Source organism: Moschus berezovskii, chromosome 6 (genome assembly GCF_049115385.1).
Source record: "Moschus berezovskii isolate FMDL1 chromosome 6, NW_MosBer_1.0, whole genome shotgun sequence".
Taxonomy (NCBI): Eukaryota; Metazoa; Chordata; class Mammalia; order Artiodactyla; family Moschidae; genus Moschus; species Moschus berezovskii.
The window spans coordinates 34,871,720-34,891,542 of NC_142465.1; the positions used below are offsets into that span (position 1 = coordinate 34,871,720).

At 39.5% G+C, this 19,823-nt stretch overlaps 1 long non-coding RNA gene and 1 pseudogene across 4 annotated transcripts in view; one reads left to right on the plus strand and one right to left on the minus strand.

Moving 5' to 3' along the window:
• The window catches only part of LOC129537018 (uncharacterized), a 28,866-nt gene that overhangs the window by 3,073 nt on the left and 5,970 nt on the right, over positions 1-19,823 (minus strand). For 2 of the 4 annotated variants that reach the window (XR_016037585.1, XR_016037584.1), the window contains exons 1-2: positions 10,964-12,851; positions 1,537-1,709 (exon numbers count right to left, since the gene is read on the minus strand). This is a non-coding gene — a long non-coding RNA (uncharacterized LOC129537018). Of the gene's footprint in view, positions 1-1,536; positions 1,710-10,963; positions 12,852-12,871; positions 13,007-19,823 lie in introns of those variants that run through there. The other 2 variants (XR_016037586.1, XR_008681912.2) reach the window with 2 other exon arrangements.
• Positions 17,784-18,501, plus strand: LOC148777589 (10 kDa heat shock protein, mitochondrial-like; annotated as a pseudogene).

Here is a 19,823-nt window from a genome sequence, read left to right on the forward strand (position 1 = left end):
AAAACATAGTTTTTAATCAGATCCTCCAAAACAGTTAAAACCACTAGAGGAATGAAAGAGTGAATATTCTTTAGGAAACACCTGGTAAATTTTCTTTTTTTTTTTTCAGTGTTTTTGATAGATATTAGCAGCAATGTGCTTAAGATTATAATCTTTTGCCCTGTATTAGTAGATGATAACTACTGAATTTGGCAATTAAATGAAAGGTCATATGCTTTACAATCTAATGCAACTGACAACCTAAGGTGAAAAGTGAGAAAACTTATGGGACCATCTCTCCTCTATTCTGAAATAAGTTCAAGGACTACTTTAAAGTTCTTCAAAACTCCTTACCAAAAAACATACATATGAACGTGTGGAATAATACACACAAAAATTATATGCAGAGGAATGAACAAAAGCAAACCAAATGAACCAAAGTTCTATATCATCAGTTCAGTCAGTTCAGTTCAGTCGCTCAGTCGTGTCCGACTCTATATCATAAAGTATAGTAAAAATATATTTACATACATAAAACAGCTGAATGTATTCAACTGGAGTCATAACTAGTGTACCCGTGGTGGGAAGTGAGTGTGAAACTGAGTCACAACCTACCTGGGTAGAATCTGGGTAAAAACTGACTGAGACATAGAGCATGGTTTCCATCTGATAACTGAGATGGGATAGAGAAGAGGGTTAGAAGGAGAATGGTAATATTGTAGACAACTAGTTCCTATCAAATAACAGGCATAATGCATCAGAAGGGTCCAAGATAATATGGCAAAGAGAAGCTGCTGCTGTTTCTGCTTAGTCGCTCAGTCATGTCCAACTCTTCGTGACCCCATGGACCTTAGCCTACCAGGCTCCTCTGTCCATGGGATTCTCCAGGCAAGAATACTGGAGTGGGTTACTATTTCCTTTTCCAGGGGATCTTCCCAACCCAGGGATCAAACCCGGGTCTCCCACATTGCCAGCAGATTCTTTACCATTGAGCCACCAGGAGAGAAGCTAACCCTAGAAAAAGAAACTTGAAAAGATCAGGCAAGGTACCCAGAGAGTTCAAAGAGAATACATCAGGGACCCAGGCAAGGCTTGCTAGGCAGACTATCTGGCTCCCGTGGTAGGCATTATTTAGGAAAACAACAGCTAAATGTTTCATCAAGTGTCCAGGATATTGAGAAGGCCAAGACACCCAAGGTCTGACCTACAGATGAAAGACAAACCCAGGATTCTGGGTGGCGTTCATAGAAATCCTTGCCGCAGCATATCACAGAAGGAATGACACAGTCCAGTGACAATATACAAGAAAACATACCAAATGAGTTAATACTGGAACTCATGGGGAAAACTCTGATGAAGCAAACAACAGAAAACAAGAACCAAAGAAGCTGATCAAGTGTAATGCCATACTAGAAAGACTAGAGCAGCAAGCAGATGAGGAGATGAAGTGAGTGTCAGAAATATGAGTGCAGCCAAGATGGGTTCTACTAGAAAAGATTTCTCATGAGGTTTCAGTCACGCTGTTGGCCAGCGCTTCAGTCTAATCTGAAGACTCACCTGAGGGAGGATTCTTTTCCAAGCTCATTCCCATGGTTGTTGGCAGAATTTAGTATCTGGACAGCTGTTCAATCGAAGGTATCAGTTCCTTGCTGCCTCTTGGTTAGAGACCTCCTGCATGCAGTTTCTTGACACATGGACCTCTTCAAAGGGCAGTGTAACATGGCAACTGACTTCCCTCAGAGTAAGTGAGCAAGAGAGCAAAAGAGAAAAAAAAAAAAAAGAGAGAATGAGCAAAAAAGAGAATGAGCAAAGTCTTTTCCCAATCTAATCTCAGAAACACCTTATTACTTTTGCTGTAGTCTGTTAGGAGTAAATCAATAGATCCAGCCTACAGTAGAGGGGAAAACATTACATAACGACATGACTCCTAGAAGGAGGGGTACAATGGGGAACCCACCTTAGAAGCTGTGTATTATATTATGCAGCTCTAAAAACTCTATCTCTGTGTTTAATTGTCACAGATGTCAAATTTCTGATAGGGAGGATTTGACTGGACCAGTTTGGGTTAGGATTTCTCCTGTGGGTCAGTTAGCCTTGGCTAGATGGGGCAAGATCATGTAATAAATTTTATTATTGCTAGACATTTCTAGAGAATAGGAAATTGTTAAAGGCTTGTTAGTTAAATGAAAGCTTTTTACAAAGATACACTATCAAGTTATTATTACAACTATATAAAAACTAAAAAGATTACTTGAGATTTAGTCTTGGGAAATCAAGCTAAGGAATGTTTTCACTCAGTCCCATTGATGATCGGCTTATTCTCTAGAGCTAAAGGGAGACAGTGAGCCATCATTTTATCACCTGCAGATACAATTTAATGGAACAATTTAGACACATCTTGCCTGAGTCAAACTGGAGACTCAGAATTATGAGGGAAGTAGTAGGGGAAAGAACAAAGAAAACAGTAAACATGGTAGAAATAAGACCAACAAGAGAAGAAATTCTTAAGGAAAAATTCACTTGTAGCCCTTAAAAGTCAAGGCATCTCAAAGGGAAACAGAACATAAACTTTGCTGACATTGATGCCGTGTTTACATAAAGGCAAATAACTTAAGGCTCTGAGTATCACTGTCCTGCATCAGTTGTCTTATTTTTAAAGTTATTCTGTAGGGAGTTCTGCTCTCAGTAAGGGTGTAGTTTCTTGCAAACCAATTTTACAGCAAAAAACAACTGGAAAACATGAACAAAATTTAAAATTAAAACAATCTATTTGTAGATATCAAAGAGGGACCAAGGCAGCAAGGACTTGAGGGGCTAAAATCTCACACAGAAAAGGAGTTTGAAGAGATAAGCCTAACATTCAGTGCTTCTTTTCCTTTCAAGGAATTACTGATTCAAAAGTAGTAACAAGAGGTTGAGAAGGTGAACAGAAAGCAGTAGCTAAGTGGTTGAGAAACAAAATTGTTCTTCCTATTGTCTTACAGAGCTTGTGGGGGAAAACCTGCAAGTCCAGGACCTAATAAGACAGAGGCACCCTGGCAACCACTCCTTACTTTTAGTTGAAACCCTCAAAGGCCTAAACCAAAGGAGAGACCAGCTCCTATAAATACTAAAGTTCAACGTCGCATCACGAAATCCCTGATTACATTAAAATAGTCAGACCCTTGCAAGAAGAAGACTACACCATCCACAGCCTCAAATTATCTCTTTGTGAGGATGCTAAGTCACTTCAGTCATGTTCAACTCTTTGCGATCCCATGGACTATAGCTGCCAGGCTCCTCTGTCCATGGGATTCTCCAGGCAAGAATACTGGAGTGGGTTGCTTTTTTATACTCCAGGAGATCTTCTTGACCCAGGGATCGAACCTGAATCTCTCGTGAATCTCCTGCATTGGTAGGCAGATTCTTTACCACTGTGCCAACTACAATAAATAGGTTTGATAAATTAAATGACAAGACAGACAAATTCAGTAGAGAAAACTATATGAAATATAAAATGGAAATTCTAGAACTGAAAAATAATCACATTTAAGAATTCAACAGGGCTTATAACAGCACGCTGCACACAAAAGTGAAAGTGAAAGTCACTCAGTCTTGTCCCACTCTTTGCACCCCCATGGACTATACAGATCATGGAATTCTCCAAGCCAGAATACTGGAGTAGGTAGCCTTTCCCTTCTCCAAGGGATCTTCCCAACCCAGGAATCAAACCCAGTTCTCCCATACTGCAGGCAGATTCTTTACCAGCTGAGCCACCAGGGAAGCCCAAGAATACTGGAGTGGCACACAAATGAAAGGTAATTAATGAACTAGAAGCAGGTGAGAAAAATCAGACTGAAGCTTAGGAGATTAATAAAAGAAAAAGAATGAGAATTCCCTGGTGGCCCAATGGTTAAGAATCCTTGCTTCCACTGCAGGAGGCCCAAGTTCGATCCCTGGTTGGGGAACTAAGACCCTGCAAGCCACACTACAGGGCCTGAAAAAAAAAGAAAAGAAAATACAGCGAAAAAAGCATAAAATACATTGAGACACTAACAACAGAAAACAAACAAAACTAACACAGATACAACTAGAGATCCAGAAGACAAGAGAGAAACAATGGGCTAGGAATATTATTTGAAGAAAAAGAAGGGCCAAAAATGCTCAAAACTAATGAAAGCCACAAATAAGAAATCCTGTGAAATCAAACAGGATAAATACAAAGAAAAGCACATTTAGGTATATCATAATGTAGTTGCTGAAACCAAAGATAAAGAAAAAATCTTTGAAAAGTGGAGAGGCACAGTTACGAGTGAGATATATTCTTCAAAGGAACAACAGTTGGCTTCTCAATAGTGATGAAAGTCAAAGATAATGAAATGACACACTGTGTTGCAAGATAATAACTGCCAAGCTAGAACTCTAAACTCAATAAAAAAAAACTTTTAAAAATAAAGTAAAAAGAAAAATTAAATTTAAATACTTCTTCAGACAAACAAAAACTGAAGAGAACTCACCACTTGGCAGACTTGTATTAAAGGAATACTAAAGGGAATTCTTCAAGCAAAAGAAAAATAATCCTAAATGAAAGCACGGATATGCAAGAAGAAATTTAGCAATAAAAAGGGTAAATAAGAATGTAAATCCTAATGAGTAATGAGCTGACATTTAAGGATATATGAGAACAGGTAAAAGTAAAGAATTTATAGAAAGAAAAGCTATGGTTGTTCAAGAAAACAACTTGAAGATGAATTAAAGGATAGAATGTTTACTGTTGAGATCTGAATTGTGGCTAGAAAATTAAGTAGAAGAACTATCACAAAGCAAAGAACTGAAATATAGACAGAAATCATGATAGAAAATACAAGATTTAGAGGATAGATCCAGAAAACCTAATAAGCAAATAATGGAGTTCCAGAAGACAAAAGAGAACAGATGGCAATACTTTAAAAAATACTATAACTTGCTGGATATAAAAGTCAATTACATTTTTCTATATCAAAAAAAGTTAGAGATTTTAATTTTACAAAGGATATTGTTCATAACAGTATCAAAAAACATATAAAAGTGCCTAGGACAGAAATGGTATGGACCTAACAGAAGCAGAAGATATTAAGAAGAGGTGGCAAGAATACACAGAAGAACTGTACAAAATAGAGCTTCACAAGCCAGATAATCACGATGGTGTGATCACTCACCTAAAGCCAGACATTCTGGAATGTAAAGTCAAGTGGGCCTTAGAAAGCATCACTACGAACAAAGTTAGTGGAGGTGATGGAATTCCAGTTGAGCTATTTCAAATCCTGAAAGATGATGCTGTGAAAGTGCTGCACTCAATATGCCAGCAAATTTGGAAAACTCAGCAGTGGCCACAGGACTGGAAAAGGTCAGTTTTCATTCCAATCCCAAAGAAAGGCAATGCCAAAGAATGCTCAAACTACCGCACAATTGCACTCATCTCACACGCTAGTAAAGTCATGCTCAAAATTCTCCAAGCCAGGCTTCAGCAATATGTGAACCGTGAACTTCCAGATGTTCAAGCTGGTTTTAGAAAAGGCAGAGGAACCAGAGAGCAAATTGCCAACATCTGCTGGATCATGGAGAAAGCAAGAGAGTTCCAGAAAAATATCTATTTCTGCTTTATTGACTATGCTAAAGCCTTTGACTGTGTGGAACACAATAAACTGTGGAAAATTCTGAAAGAGATGGGAATACCAGACCACCTGACCTGCCTCTTGAGAAACCTATATGCTGGTCAGGAAGCAACAGTTAGAACTGTACATGGAACAACAGACTGGTTCCAAATAGGAAAAGGAGTACGTCAAGGCTGTATATTGTCACCCTGCTTATTTAACTTATATGCAGAGTACATCATGAGAAACGCTGGTCTGGAAGAAGCACAAGCTGGAATCAAGATTGCTGGGAGAAATATCAATAACCTCAGATATGCAGATGATCCACCCTTACTGCAGAAAGTGAAGAGGAACTCAAAAGCCTCTTGATGAAAGTGAAAGAGGAGAGTGAAAAAGTTGGCTTGAAGCTCAACACTCAAAAAACTAAGATCATGGCATCTGGTCCCACCACTTCATGGCAAATAGATGGGGAAACAGTGGAAACAGTGGCAGACTTTATTTTTTTGGGCTCCAGAATCACTGCGGATGCTGATTGCAGCCATGAAATTAAAAGATGCTTACTCTTTGGTAGGAGTAACCAACCTAGATAGCATATTAAAAAGCAGAGACATTACTTTGCCAACAAAGGTCCGTCTAGTCAAGGCTATGGTTTTTCCCATGGTCACGTATGGATGTGAGAGTCGGACTGTGAAGAAAGCTGAGCACTGAAGAATTGATGCTTTTGAACTGTGGTGCTGAAGAAGACTCTTGAGAGTCCCTTGGACAGTAAGGAGATCCAACTAGTCCGTCCAAAAGGAGATCAGTCCTGGGTGTTCATTGGAAGGACTGATACTAAAGCTGAAACTCCAATGCTTTGGCCACCTCATGCCAAGAGTTGACTCATTGGAAAAGACCCTGATGCTGGGAGGGATTGGGGGCAGGAGGAGAAGGGGACGACAGAGGATGAGATGGCTGGATGGCATCACCAACTCGATGGACATGAGTTTGAGTGAATTCCGGGAGTTGGTGATGGACAGGAAGGCCTGGTGTGCTGTGATTCATGGGGTCGCAAAGAGTCAGACACGACTGAGCGACTGAACTGAACAGAACTGAAAACACACTTAAATACATGGCATTATATACTTTGTGAGTAGAAGGGTCACATCATAAAATATGAAAAGTGAAAGTGTTAGTCACTCAGTCGTCTGTCTGACTCTTCAAGACCCCATGGACTGCAGCCTGCCACAGTCCATGGAATTCTCCAGGCAAGAATACTGAAGTGGGTAGCCACTCCCTTCTCCAGGGGATCTTCCTGACTCAGGGTCAAACTCAGGTCTCCTGCATTGCAGGTGGATTCTTTACCGTCTGAGCCACCAGAGAAGACTTGTCCAATCAATCTACAGATTCAATGCAATTCCAATCAAAATCACAAAAATTCCGTGTATGTACGTGCATGTCATCTAAGCATGCACAAGAAAAAGAGCATATATCAGAGATGGCATCCTACCAGATTTTTTCTAATACAGAATGAATAAAAGTCTTGGTGAACTATTTTATACAACACAGGGAACAGTGGCGTCATGAGACAAAGTACTTCCAGGGAATGTTCTCTTTTAAAGCAAACCTCTTCATCCTTCCAAGGCTTGAGTAAATATGACTTATGCAGGCACTATATTTATTTAGACACTATGCTATAAATTGCCTTTCTCTGTTATAAAGCCGAAGGATAAGAATATTTACTACTCAGAAAACTAGATACAGATTTTTTTTATCTGGTTACTCCAGATAAGGTGAAGGACTTAGTTAAGATTAAATTTGACTATGTTCTGTTCTCTGTGTTCAGACTTTCTCTGATATAACAATTTTCTTGACATATCACATAAAGTGACAAAGATTTTGTATGTGTGTATTTGAAAACTATTATGCTACTAGTCTATCTTTACCATTCAAGACTTGGGATAATAGCAAAACTTTTATAATACGATATAGAGAATTAAAAAAGAGAGTCACAAATATGTCCATTAACTGATTTTCGTTAGTTTATAAGTTGTACCTGCATTAATCAAATAAGCTATTAAGATGATCTTACTAGCTTTATACTCAGATCAGTTCACAAAGACTGCAGGATACCAGGCTTCTCCGTCCATCACCAACACCTGGAGCTTGCTCAAACTCATGTCCATCAAGTCAGTGATGCCATTCAAGCATCTCAACCTCTGTCGTCCCCTTCTCCTCCTGCCCTCAGTCTTTCCCAGCATCAGGGTCTTTTCCAATGAGTCAGTTCTTCACATCAGGTGGCCAAAGTATTGGAGCTTCAGCTTCAGCATCAATCCTTCCAATGAACACCCAGGACTGATTTCCTTTAGGATTGATTGGTTTGATCTCCTTGCTATACAAGGAACTCTCAAGAGTCTTCTTCAACATCACAGTCCAAAGGCTCAATTCTCCAGTGCTTATCTTTCTTTATGGTCCAACTCTCACATCCATACATGACTACTGGAAAAACCATAGCTTTGATTAGACAGACCTTATATTTGTTGGAAAGTAATGTCTCTGCTTTTTAATCTGCTGTCTAGGTTTCTTCCAAGAAGCAAAGGCCTTTTAATTTCATGGCAGCAGTCACCATCTGCAGTGATTTTGGAGACCATGAAAATAAAGTCTGTCACTGTTTCCATTGTTTCCTCATCTGTTTGCCATGAAGTGCTGGGACCAGATGCCATGATCTTTGTTTTCTGAATCTTGAGTTTTAAGCTAGCTTTTTCATTCTCCTCTTTCACTTTCATCAAGAGGCTCTTTAGTTCTTCTTCTCTTTCTGCCATAAGGGTGGTATCATCTGCATATCTGAGGTTACTGATATTTCTCCCAGCAATCTTGATTCCAGCTTGTGCTTCATCCAGCCTAGCATTTCACATGATGTACTCTGCATATAAGTTAAATCAGCAAGGTAACAATATAAAGCCTTGATGTACTCCTTTCTCAATTTGAAACCAGTCCATTGTTCCATGTCTTATTCTAACTGTTGCTTCTTGACCTGCATATAGATTTCTCAGGAGGCAGGTAAGGTGGTCTGGTATTCCCATTTCCTGAAGAATTTTCCACAGTTTGTTGTGATCCACACAGTCAAAGGCTTTAGTGTAGTCAATGAAGCAGAAGTAGAATTTTTTCTGGAATTCCCTTACTTTTTCTATGATCCAGTGGATGCTGGGAATTTGATCTCTGGTTCCTCTGCCTTTTCTAAATCCAGCTTGAACATCTGAAAGTTCTCGGTTCATGTACTGTTGAAGCCTACCTTGGAGAATTTTGAGCATTACTTTGCTGGTATCTTAGCTCTTTATTATTTACTATTATATTTACTATGATATCTTAGTTCTTTACTATTATTAACTTTAAAGATTTATCAAAGAATACATGTACATAGTTTAAAAATGAAATATTCTTCATCTCAACTCTAATTTACACAGGTTTGTTCACTTTAGATTAACTTTTCAAGTTATACTTTTACAAACTGCACCATTTTCTGTATTTAGGTTGTTATATGTATATTTCAATAAAAAATTTTATGAAAACCACAAATCAAGTACTATTATTTTAAAACAAGTTTTCCTTCCTCATTCCTCCTCTATCCTAGACCTACCTTTTCACCAGAGGCAATTACTCCCAATTCAGCTAACTATTTCCTTTGGAATTAACCTACTGATTTCTAAATAATATGCCTATGCTGGAATGTCTTGATTTATCAGTTTTAGACATTTTTTATCTTTCACCATATTGGTTGAGAACTTAGTTCTTTTATACTTGTCACATTTCACTTCCTGACAAAGTTTCGATTTAAACAAGCTGGTGTTTATGTTACTATGATTATTTAAGTATTACTCATTGCTGAAGCAAATAGTGCATTATAATCATGCTTCCTTCCTCACACAAATTTTTATTTTGCAGAATTTCATAACTGCCTCCTTTTTTGGTTGATTTTCCATATAAAATTTTCAAAATGCTCCCACATCTCTGCCAAATGCCCATTAGTCTTCTTTTTTTAGTTCATCTGGATTTCCCTTCTCTATAACTGAAATTCATCATCTCACAAAACCCCAGCAACTGAAAAAAACTTAAATACTACTTTTAAGATAAATCAGTTACTTCCTATTTAGAATAGTCTCAGTTGAGTGACTCTTTGGTCAAAATCAAGACTTAAACTCTTCTATACTCTCTTTCCGGAGAAGGCAATGGCAAGCCACTCCAGTACTATTGCCTAGAAAATCCCATGAATAGAGGAGCCTGGTAGGCTGCAGTCTGTGGGGTCGCTAAGGGTCAGACTTCACTTTCACACATTGGAGAAGGAAATGGCAACCCACTCCAGTGTTCTTGCCTGGAGAATCCCAGGGACGGGGGAGCCTGGTGGGCTTCCGTCTATGGGGTCACACAGAGTCGGACACGACTGAAGTGACTTAGCAGCAGCAGCAGCATCCTCTCTTTCTCTTATTTTCTCTAAAGTGATTTAAGTTCCTAGAGGGCCTTGGGTATTATTCTTAAATTGGAGGGAATCTGACCACTGTACTGTCTTCTGTCCTTGCTGGCCTTTGCTGAATTGTAGTTCACCACACCTGTCTTTAGACTTCCTGTGCTGATATCTTCGGTTCCTGCCTTGGCCTCTAGTCTAAGTCCTTTTTACTCAAGTTTGAAGTCTCTTTCAGATTGCCAACCATCTCAGAACTTCCACATCCCGTTGGGTACTTGGGATCTCTCAGCTGCTTTGCCCATCATGGTAGGGTATGGGGAAGGAATTTGTAAGGTTGCTTTTAGTCTTTCAGGCACTTCCTCAACTGTGGCTACTTCCCTGCTCAGGCACCATGTTATACTTCTTTAAGAGACTTGCAGTTCTCCATGCTATATCCGAGAAAGTGAAACACAAATTTTATCTACTTAGAACATCTCCTCAACCAGCTAATCTACTCTCACCTCAACGGCCAGGGTCAAGGCCCAGTGGAGTAAGATATAAGAATGCTGGATCTTGTCACAGGAATCCATAAGCAGATAAACATTAATCATTCTATCTTAGATTCACCACTTCCTATCTGTTGGTTGAATTCTTTCTTCTTTTGGGAGAGATTTTTTGATCATCATGCATTCTTCACATTTTTGTGGATCCTGGCAGGAACTTTAAATATGAAGTCCTGCTACACTAGTTCCTTCAAATCCACAAAGCCTTAACAATACCTAGTTCCTGCCAATAAAGGCCTTGCTTTCAAAATATTACTAAATCATGATACACCTATGACAACAGAGTACTCTGTAGATGAAAAATAAAAATAATGAGAATATTCACCAGGTGTTGATAGGAAAAGATATCTAGCATATACCGACAAGTGAAAAAAAACAAGGTAGAGGGGACTTGCCTGGTGGTCCAGTGGCTAACACCCTGAGCTCCCAATGCAGGTGGCCTGGGTTTGATCCTTGGTCAAGGAACTAGATCTCACAGGCGGCAACTAAAGCTCCTGCATGCTGCAACTAAGACCTGGTGCAGTCAAATAAAATAATTTTTTCTAAAATAAAGCAAGGTACAGAACAGCATGCACAACAGTTTGCTACTACCCTTTTGTATGCAAGAGCAGAATGAAATAAGAATAAACAGATGAATCATTTGGTAATATGCACTTTCATAAAGAAACACCAAAAGAATTCACAACAAAGTAATACAAAAGCTTATCAATAGTGGACAGAGGGGAGGAATAAGATGATTGAGCACATGAGTATGTATTTTAGTGAGGATTCTCTAGAGAAACAGAACTGGTGGTGAAGTGGGAATGAGGTTGAGGAGAGAACAGAGAGATTTTATAAGGTATTGGTTACAGAAACTGAGAAGTCTCACTCTGCTGTCCATCTACAAACTGAAGACACAGAAAAGCCAGGGATGTAGTTCAAAGGTTGGAGAGCCAAAGATACAGATTCCTGTTTAGATCTGAAACCTGAGAACCAGGAGCACAGAGGTCAGAAGGAGATCCCAGCTCTGTCAGAAGTCAGGCAGAGAGTGAATTCAACCATTCTCTGCCTTTTGGTTCTATTTAGGCCTTCAACAGATTGTATGGTGCCCACCCATATTACGGAGAAAAGTGAAAGTGAAGTCGCTCAGTCGTGTCCAACTCTGCGACCCCATGGACTGTAGCCTACCAGGTTCCACCATCTATGGGATTTTCTAGGCAAGAATACTGGAGTGGGTTGCCATTTCCGTCTCCAGGAGATCTTCCTGACCCAGGGAGAGTGATCTGCTTTTACTCAGTTCACCAATTCAAATGTTTATCTCTTTCAGAAACACCCTCACAGACACTCCCAGAAATAATGTTTAATCAGTTATCTTAGCATCCTGTGGCCCAGTCAAGTTGACATGTAAAATTAACTATCACAAGGTTGGATCAAAACTTCTCAATATATCTTTTCATTTCTTCAATTTTTGAATCATGGAAATTTTTATGTATTAAAAATGCATTTAAGTTTTGTTTTCAAGTCTATGTTTTCATTACATGTACTTAAAAATCCATTAAGATATTCAGCTACCTTTCCAGTGATTCAACTCTACCTTGTCTTCTCTTTCACAGTGGTGACCTAGTAGTTTTAGCAAAGCACTGTTCCTAGATAAATCCAAGTCTTTACCTAGCTGAATCTGACTAGAGAAAAATATAAGCAGGATGACTAACTTCATTTTATACCTACAACTACAAAAGCCTAAAAAACCTACTACACCTTCAACAATACCTGAAAATTCTATTCTATTTCCCCAGTTAATTTACTCTTCCACTCTCACAGATGATTAATTTATACATTTCCTCCCCTCAAACTTCCAACAGTCCCTCCCAATCCTCACACTTAGCCAATGACCTCTCCCCTTATTTTATTTTTTAAAAAAGAAAAGGAAAATAAATTAAGAAGGAAAATTCCACATGGTCCAACCACCACATCAGTTATGAATTACAAGCAGCTGCAAATAACAGACACACACAAACCCAAAAAGGGGGGAGGGAGGAAAAAAATCAGTGAAGTGTAAACAAATTGTTTTATTTTCTAGCATAATGAGAAGTCCCGAGGTAGGCAATCCAGGGTTTGTGAGGCAGCTCCACAACGTAATCAGAGACCTAGAGTCTATCTTCCTCTGTCCTTAGCAATGGCTTAAGATTATTTTATCATAGATGGTCGCTAGAACTCCAGTCATCATGTTCACATTCTAGGGAAGACAAAGAGAAAGGGCAAGACATACAACAGCTCAGTCAATCCTGTTTCTCAGAAACCTCATCTAACCACTAATAACTTACCAGAATTTAGTCACATGGATGTCCATGAAGTAGTTGGAACAGAAGCTCAGCACCCTGCTCTCAACAAAATCAGGGTTCTGTTCTTATAAAGAAATGAGGGGAGAATGAGGACAAATTACCTCTTCTCTTATTTCACTGGGTGGGGGAGAGAAAAGAAGCAATTAGAAGAGAAATTGCACTTATTCCCACCACCAAATCTAACTGCCAACCTGAATCCAAACTCATATACTCTGGTTTCCCCCCAAGTCAGTGGATGAACTATCAAAGTCCTTTCTCTCCAGGGCTAACCCCTTCAGTCATGCGCCCATTTCACTACTTAAAACTTTGCTCCTTAAACTATCCCCTCTTTTCTCCACACTATCAGTTTTCCCTCTCTTTTGTTTATTCTCGTTAGCAAACAAACATGCTAAAATATTTTTTTGGAATCTCTCCTTATTGGACATCCCTATCCAGCTATCCCAGCTATATAACCCTGTGGTTTCATAAAGCAAATTCCTCAACAACAACAACAAAAAAAAGATTTTTATTCCATTTTCTCCACTTCCTCGCCTTGCATTCTCTCTTGAACCCATCCCAATTAGGCCTACATTCATCCCTACCATTCCTTCCACTGAAGCCACTCTTGCCCAAGTCACCAGTGACCTCCACAATGCCACATCTTCTAGCTGGTTCTGAGACTTCATCTAACCCAGATTCCCAGAAAAAATTGACATGGTTATCACTTTCCTGCTTGAAACACTTAGTTCATTTGATTTCCAGAACACCACATTCTTCATGATTTTCTTTCTACACTGGTCCTTCTCACTTTCAACTACTGGATCCTCTTTCTAATCTTTAAAAGCTGGAGTGCTCCAGGATTTAGTCCTGGGACCTCTTTTAATCTATACTTTCTTCCTCGGTGACCTCATCCAGTTTCTATTCTGATGATTCCTAAATTTATCTCCAATGTGACTTCTCTGCACTTAGCCTTTTGCTTAATCATTGTCTCTATACTGAATCTCAAACTTAACATCCAAAACTGATCTTTTGATTCCTTCCATTTCCCTATACCTATTCCTTCAGTATTTCCCAGTGTTGCTCCGGCCCAAACCTTTGGAGTCATGATTGGTGTCTCTCTTTCCTTCTCACCCTCATCCAGTACATTAATAAGTCCAGTCACCATCACCTTGAAAATACATCCAGAAACCCACCACTTTCTACCACCTCCCCCACTGACTGGTCCACTGGTCCAAGCAATCTTTTATCTGCATTATTGCAATCCCTTTCCAGCTCCTATTCCTTACTCCACTCTTAACCCCCTATAGTTTATTCTCACAACAGCCAGAATAAGCCTTTTAAGATAAGGCAGAATATGTCATATCTTTGCTCAAAGCTATGTAATGGCTTCCCATGATTTTTAGAATAAAACACAGTCTTTCTGCGACTAGTATGAAAGACTCTAACATGATCTAGGCTATTTACAGGACTACTTCTCTGACCTCATTTCATAACACTCTCCTCCTTATTTACTCTGCTCTGATCTCATTGACTTTATAGATGCTTAAAAAAGAGGTATACGCTTAACATCAGAGCTTAGGTACCTGATGATCCCTTAGCTTGAAATGCCCACTCTGTTATTTCATCCAGGTCTTTGTTGAAATAACTACCTCCTCAGAGAGGCCTTCTCAAATCACTCTATCTAAAATAGAGCTCCTTGAAAAACTAAAATAAAATAGCACCCTTCTGTACCTTCAATCTCTTTTCCAGACTTTTCTTCACAGCACCTACTAGTACCTAACATATTTCATCTCTTTGCTATATGTTCATTTCCTTTCTCCTTCTTAGAATATAAATTCCATGAAGAGAGGACATTTTATTCATTGTTTTATCTGCGTGCTTTGTGCTCAGTCACCTTAGTGTGTCTGACTCTTTGTGACCCCCTGGGCTATCCCTGGACTGTAGCATGATAGGCTCCTCTATCCATGGGATTTTCTAGGCAAGAACCCTGGAGTGGGTTGCCATTTCCTTTTCCAGGGGATCTTCCTGACCCAGGGATCTAACCTTTGTCTCTTGTGTCTCTTGCATTGGCAGGTGGATTTTTTACCCACTGAACCACCTGGAAAGTCCAGGTTATAACTCAGTTCAGTTCAGTTCAGTTCAGTCGCTCAGTCGTGTCCGACTCTCCGCGACCCCATGAATCACAGCACGCCAGGCCTCCCTGTCCATCACCAACTCCCGGAGTTCACTCAAACTCATGTCCACAGAGTCGGTGATGCCATCCAGCCATCTCATTCTCCGTCGTCCCCTTCTCCTCCCGCCCCCAACCTTTCCCAGCATCAGAGTCTTTTCCAGTGAGTCAACTCGTCACATGAGGTGGCCACCTAACGCTTAAAAGGAGTACCCGCCATCATATGCTCTCAATATATATTTGTCCCATAAGTAAATAAAAACAGAAACCACAGTTTTCTACAATCACACAATGTACACTTTCCAGTCTTTAATTAACTTCTCTGCAGCATTTGACATTTTGCCACTTCTCTGTCTTGAAACTCTGTCCTTGGATTGTGAAACTCCCCTAGTTACCCCTCTCTCATCATTGCTTCCCAGCCTCCTTTTATAGGACCTTTTCTCTACTTCAAATATGATCATTCTTCAGATTCCCTACTAAAACTAGGTTCTCAATTAAGACCACAACTCTCAGGACTTCCCTGCTGGTCCAGTGGCTAAGACTTTATATTCCAAATGCAGGGGGCCTGGGTTCAATCCCTGGTCAGGGAACTAGATCCCACATATCACAACTAAAAGTTTGAAAGCCACTACTAAAGATCCTGCATGCCACAACTGCATCCTGCATGGTCAAAGATCTCATGTGCCACAACTAAGACCCAAGTCAGTTCAGTCACTCAGTCGTGTCCAACTCTTTGCGACCCCATTGACTGCAGCACGCCAGGCCTCCCTGTCCATCACCAACTCCTGCAGCTTGCTCAAACTCATGTCCATCGAGTCGGTGATGCCATCCAACCATCTCATCTTCTGTCATCCCCTTCTCTTCTTGCCGTCAATCTTTCCCAGCATCAGGGTCTTTTCCAATGAGTCAGTTCTTCACATCAGGTAGCCAAAATATCGGAACTTCAGCTTCACCATCAATCCTTCCAATGAATATTCTGGACTGATTTCCTTTGGGATGGATTGGTTGGATCTCCTTGCAGTCCAAGGGACTCTCAAGAGTTTTCTCCAACACCATAGTTCAAAAGCATCAATTATTCAGCACTCAGCTTTCTTTATGCTCCAACTCTCACATCCATACATGACCACTGGAAAAACCATAGCTTTGACTAGATGGACCTTTGTCAGCAAAGTAATGTCTCTACATTTTAATCTGCTATCTAGGGTAGTCATAGCTTTTCTTCCAAGGAGTAAGTGTCTTTTAATTTCATGGCTGCAGTCACCATCTGCAGTGATTTTAGACCCCCCAAAAATAAAGTCTGTCACTGTTTCCATTGTTTCCTCATCTGTTTGCCATGATGTGATGGGACCAGATGCCATGATTTTTGTTTTTTGAATGTGGAGTTTTAAGCCACCTTTTCCACTCTCCTCTTTCATTTTCATCAAGAGGCTCTTTAGTTCTTCTTCACTTTCTGCCGTAAGGGTGGTGTCATCTGCATATCTGAGGCTATTGATATTTCTCCCAGCAATCTTGATTCCAGCTTGTGCTTCATCCAGCCTGGCATTTCACATGATGTACTCTGCATATAAGTTAAATCAGCAAGGTGACAATATACAGCCTTGACATACTCCTTTCCCAATCTGGAACCAGTGTGTTGTTCCATGTCTTGTTCTAACTGTTGCTTCTTGACTTGCAAACAGATTTCTCAGGAGGCAGGTAAGGTGGTCTGGTATTCCCATCTCCTGAAGAATTTTCCACAGTTTGTTGTGATCCACACAGTCAAAGGCTTTAGTGTAGTCAACGAAGCAGATGTTTTTCTGGAATTCCCTTACTTTTTCTATGATCCAATGGATGCTGGGAATTTGATCTCTGGTTCCTCTGCCTTTTCTAAATCCAGCTTGAATATCTGGAAGTTCTCGGTTCACATACTGTTGAAGCCTCACTTGGAGAATTTTGAGCATTATTTTGCTAGCATGTGAGATGAGTGCAATTGTGCAGTAGTTAGAATATTCTTTGGCCTGGTATAGTCAAGTAAATAAATATTAAAGAAAAGAAAAAAAGACCATGACTCTCCTAGCTCTATATATTCCCGACTGGTCTCAATCATCTTCATGGCTTATTTATCATCTTTATGTTGAAAACTTTTCAAATCTGTATCTCTCTCTTCTCTCTTCATACCTGCATATATGACTGACTGATGAATATCTCCAGATACATGTACCACAGATACTTAAGCCTCAAAATGTGTCAAACACTGAACTGTTAGCTTCTCCTCTGTCCCTTCTTCAGTTCCCACCCACTTCTTCCTTCAGGATTCTGATTTCATTGAAAAATACCACCATTCAACCAGTTACTTAAACCAAGAACCTGAAAATTAACCTTCATTTCTCAGTTTTCTTCACACCCTGTGTCCGTCCAACCAATCACCAAGTTCAACATTTCAAAAACAAATTTCATACTAAGCACCTAATATGTAGTAATAAATCTGAAGAAAAGTGACTTTACGATTGGCCAAGCAGCTTCACAGTGTTAGAGCACCAGTTGGCATCTCTGATTCTGTTTACATTAAGACCCTCAAGGTCTTAAATTGGCTCCAGGCATCATACCTTCACAGAACATTTCCAAAAGCAGAAAGCAAGGAATAGGAGTGAAATAAGAGGGCTTTCCTCAAGTTGCAAATCTTTTTTGATCAGGGAGAAAAGTCATTCCCAGAAACACCCTAGCAGACTTCCCTTTATGTTGCTTTGGCCAGAACTGGGTCCAATTATGAAGGAGACTAAGAAAGCAAGCATCTGGAAAACCGAAACAGGGTTCCCTCAATTCCTGGCATTGAGCACATGCATACCCTCAAAAAAAAAAGAGAAGAGTTATCTTGGCAACAAATAAGAGAAAAAAAGTGGTTTCAGAGACAGCAATCAAAATTGATTTCCATGAAAACAGACATGGAGCTTGCATTCTAATTAAGGAGAAATTTTAAATTTAAATATACAAACAAGGTAATTTCATATTCTATAAATGCTATGAAATCAGGCGATGTGATAAAAAGTAATGGGCATATTTTGATGGTAAAGCTGATAGAATTTACTAGTGGAACTGAACATGACAGCATGATAGAAAGGTGATTTCAACTGTGAGTCTCTCCTCGTAGCAGAGGCACAGAGTACTAATCACAGTGGGGGCTGGTCAAGGCATCACAGGGATTTAGAAAGTTTCTTCCTCTCCTTGGCCAGTTTCAGTTGAAATGAGCACAACTGAAACTGTAACCAAAGGAGGCATTGTGCTTCCAGAAAAATCTCAAGGAAAAGTATTGCAAGCAACAGTAGCAGCTGTTGGGGTGCTCTAAAGAAAACCAGCCCCTGTGAAAGTTGGAGATAAAGTTAGAGATAATTCTTCCCCCAGAATATGGAGGCATTAAAGTAGTTCTAGATAGTAAGAATCATTTCCTATTAGAGATGATGACATTCTTGGAAAATAAGTAGACTGAAATAAATTACTATTGAAATGGCATCACATGAAGCTGCCAATTCCAGGGATGTTTTGAAATCTTTCATGTAAACAATTTCCATGTTTTCCTTTTATAATAAACTAATGATATCCAAATTAATGACATCTAGTGTCTCTAAAGGGCTTCCCTGGTGGCTCAGAGGTTAAAGCATCTGCCTCCAATGCGGGAGACCCGGGTTCAATCCCTGGGTCGGGAAGATCCCCTGGAGAAGGAAACGGAAACCCACTCCAATATTCTTGCCTGGAGAATCCCATGGACAGAGAAGTCTGGTAGGCTACAGTCCACAGGGTCGCAAAGAGTCGGACACGACTGAGCAACGGAACGGAACTGAGTGTCTCTAAAATTCAGTTTCACTGCACTGATTTAAACATTTCCAAAATAAACAGACAACTCCAAAAAGAAAAAATGACTCCAAAGGTAATACTCATTTCCATTCATAAATGAAGCTTGAGAAAGATAATAATGAGTCTAAAGTCATACCACTATTAACTGATAGTCAGAATTGAAATTAGTACTATCTAAAATCAATTTTCTCTCCCCTATCTGTGGGGGGAAAGCTACACAAAATGCCATATATAAATTTATAACATTGTAACAAAAAAAATTAAAAGTCAAGTGTTTGAAAATAGTTGATGCTTAGAAACTTGTTTCTATTTATTATTTTTGTCTTTCATTATAGGATTGGTAAAATGAACAAAATACTTTGTAAAGTTCTGTGTCTAAACCAAATATGGAACTATCAAAATGTTACTGACTTAAAAAAAACAACACTCATTATTGACTGTTAGAACAGTAGCAAATGGCCATGATATTAAGTAGCAAAGATAGGAGACTCAAATAGCAACACAGGGTTTTCACACTATATCAAACTCAGACCAAATAGCTACAGGTCCTGAAACACTCTGACAAAAAGACCTACAAAATCAGTTAAAAAGTTAAGACAGTGTATAATACCGTGTTTATATTCAAGTGATAGATAACTACTATTCAGTTGTTTAAATATAAACAAAGTATACATACCTATATATAATATAAACAAATAGAGCCATTACACCAAAGTCTTTGTGTGGATCACAACAGACTGTGGAAAATTCTTCAGGAGATGGGAATACCAGACCACCTTACCTGCCTCCTGAGAAATCTGCATGCAGGTCAGGAAGCAACAGTTAGAACCGGACATAGAACAATGGACTGGTTCCAAATTGGGAAAGGAGTACATCAAGTCTGTATATTGTCACCTCGCATATTTAACTTCAATGCAGAATATATCATGTGAAATGCCAGGCTGGATGAAGCACAAG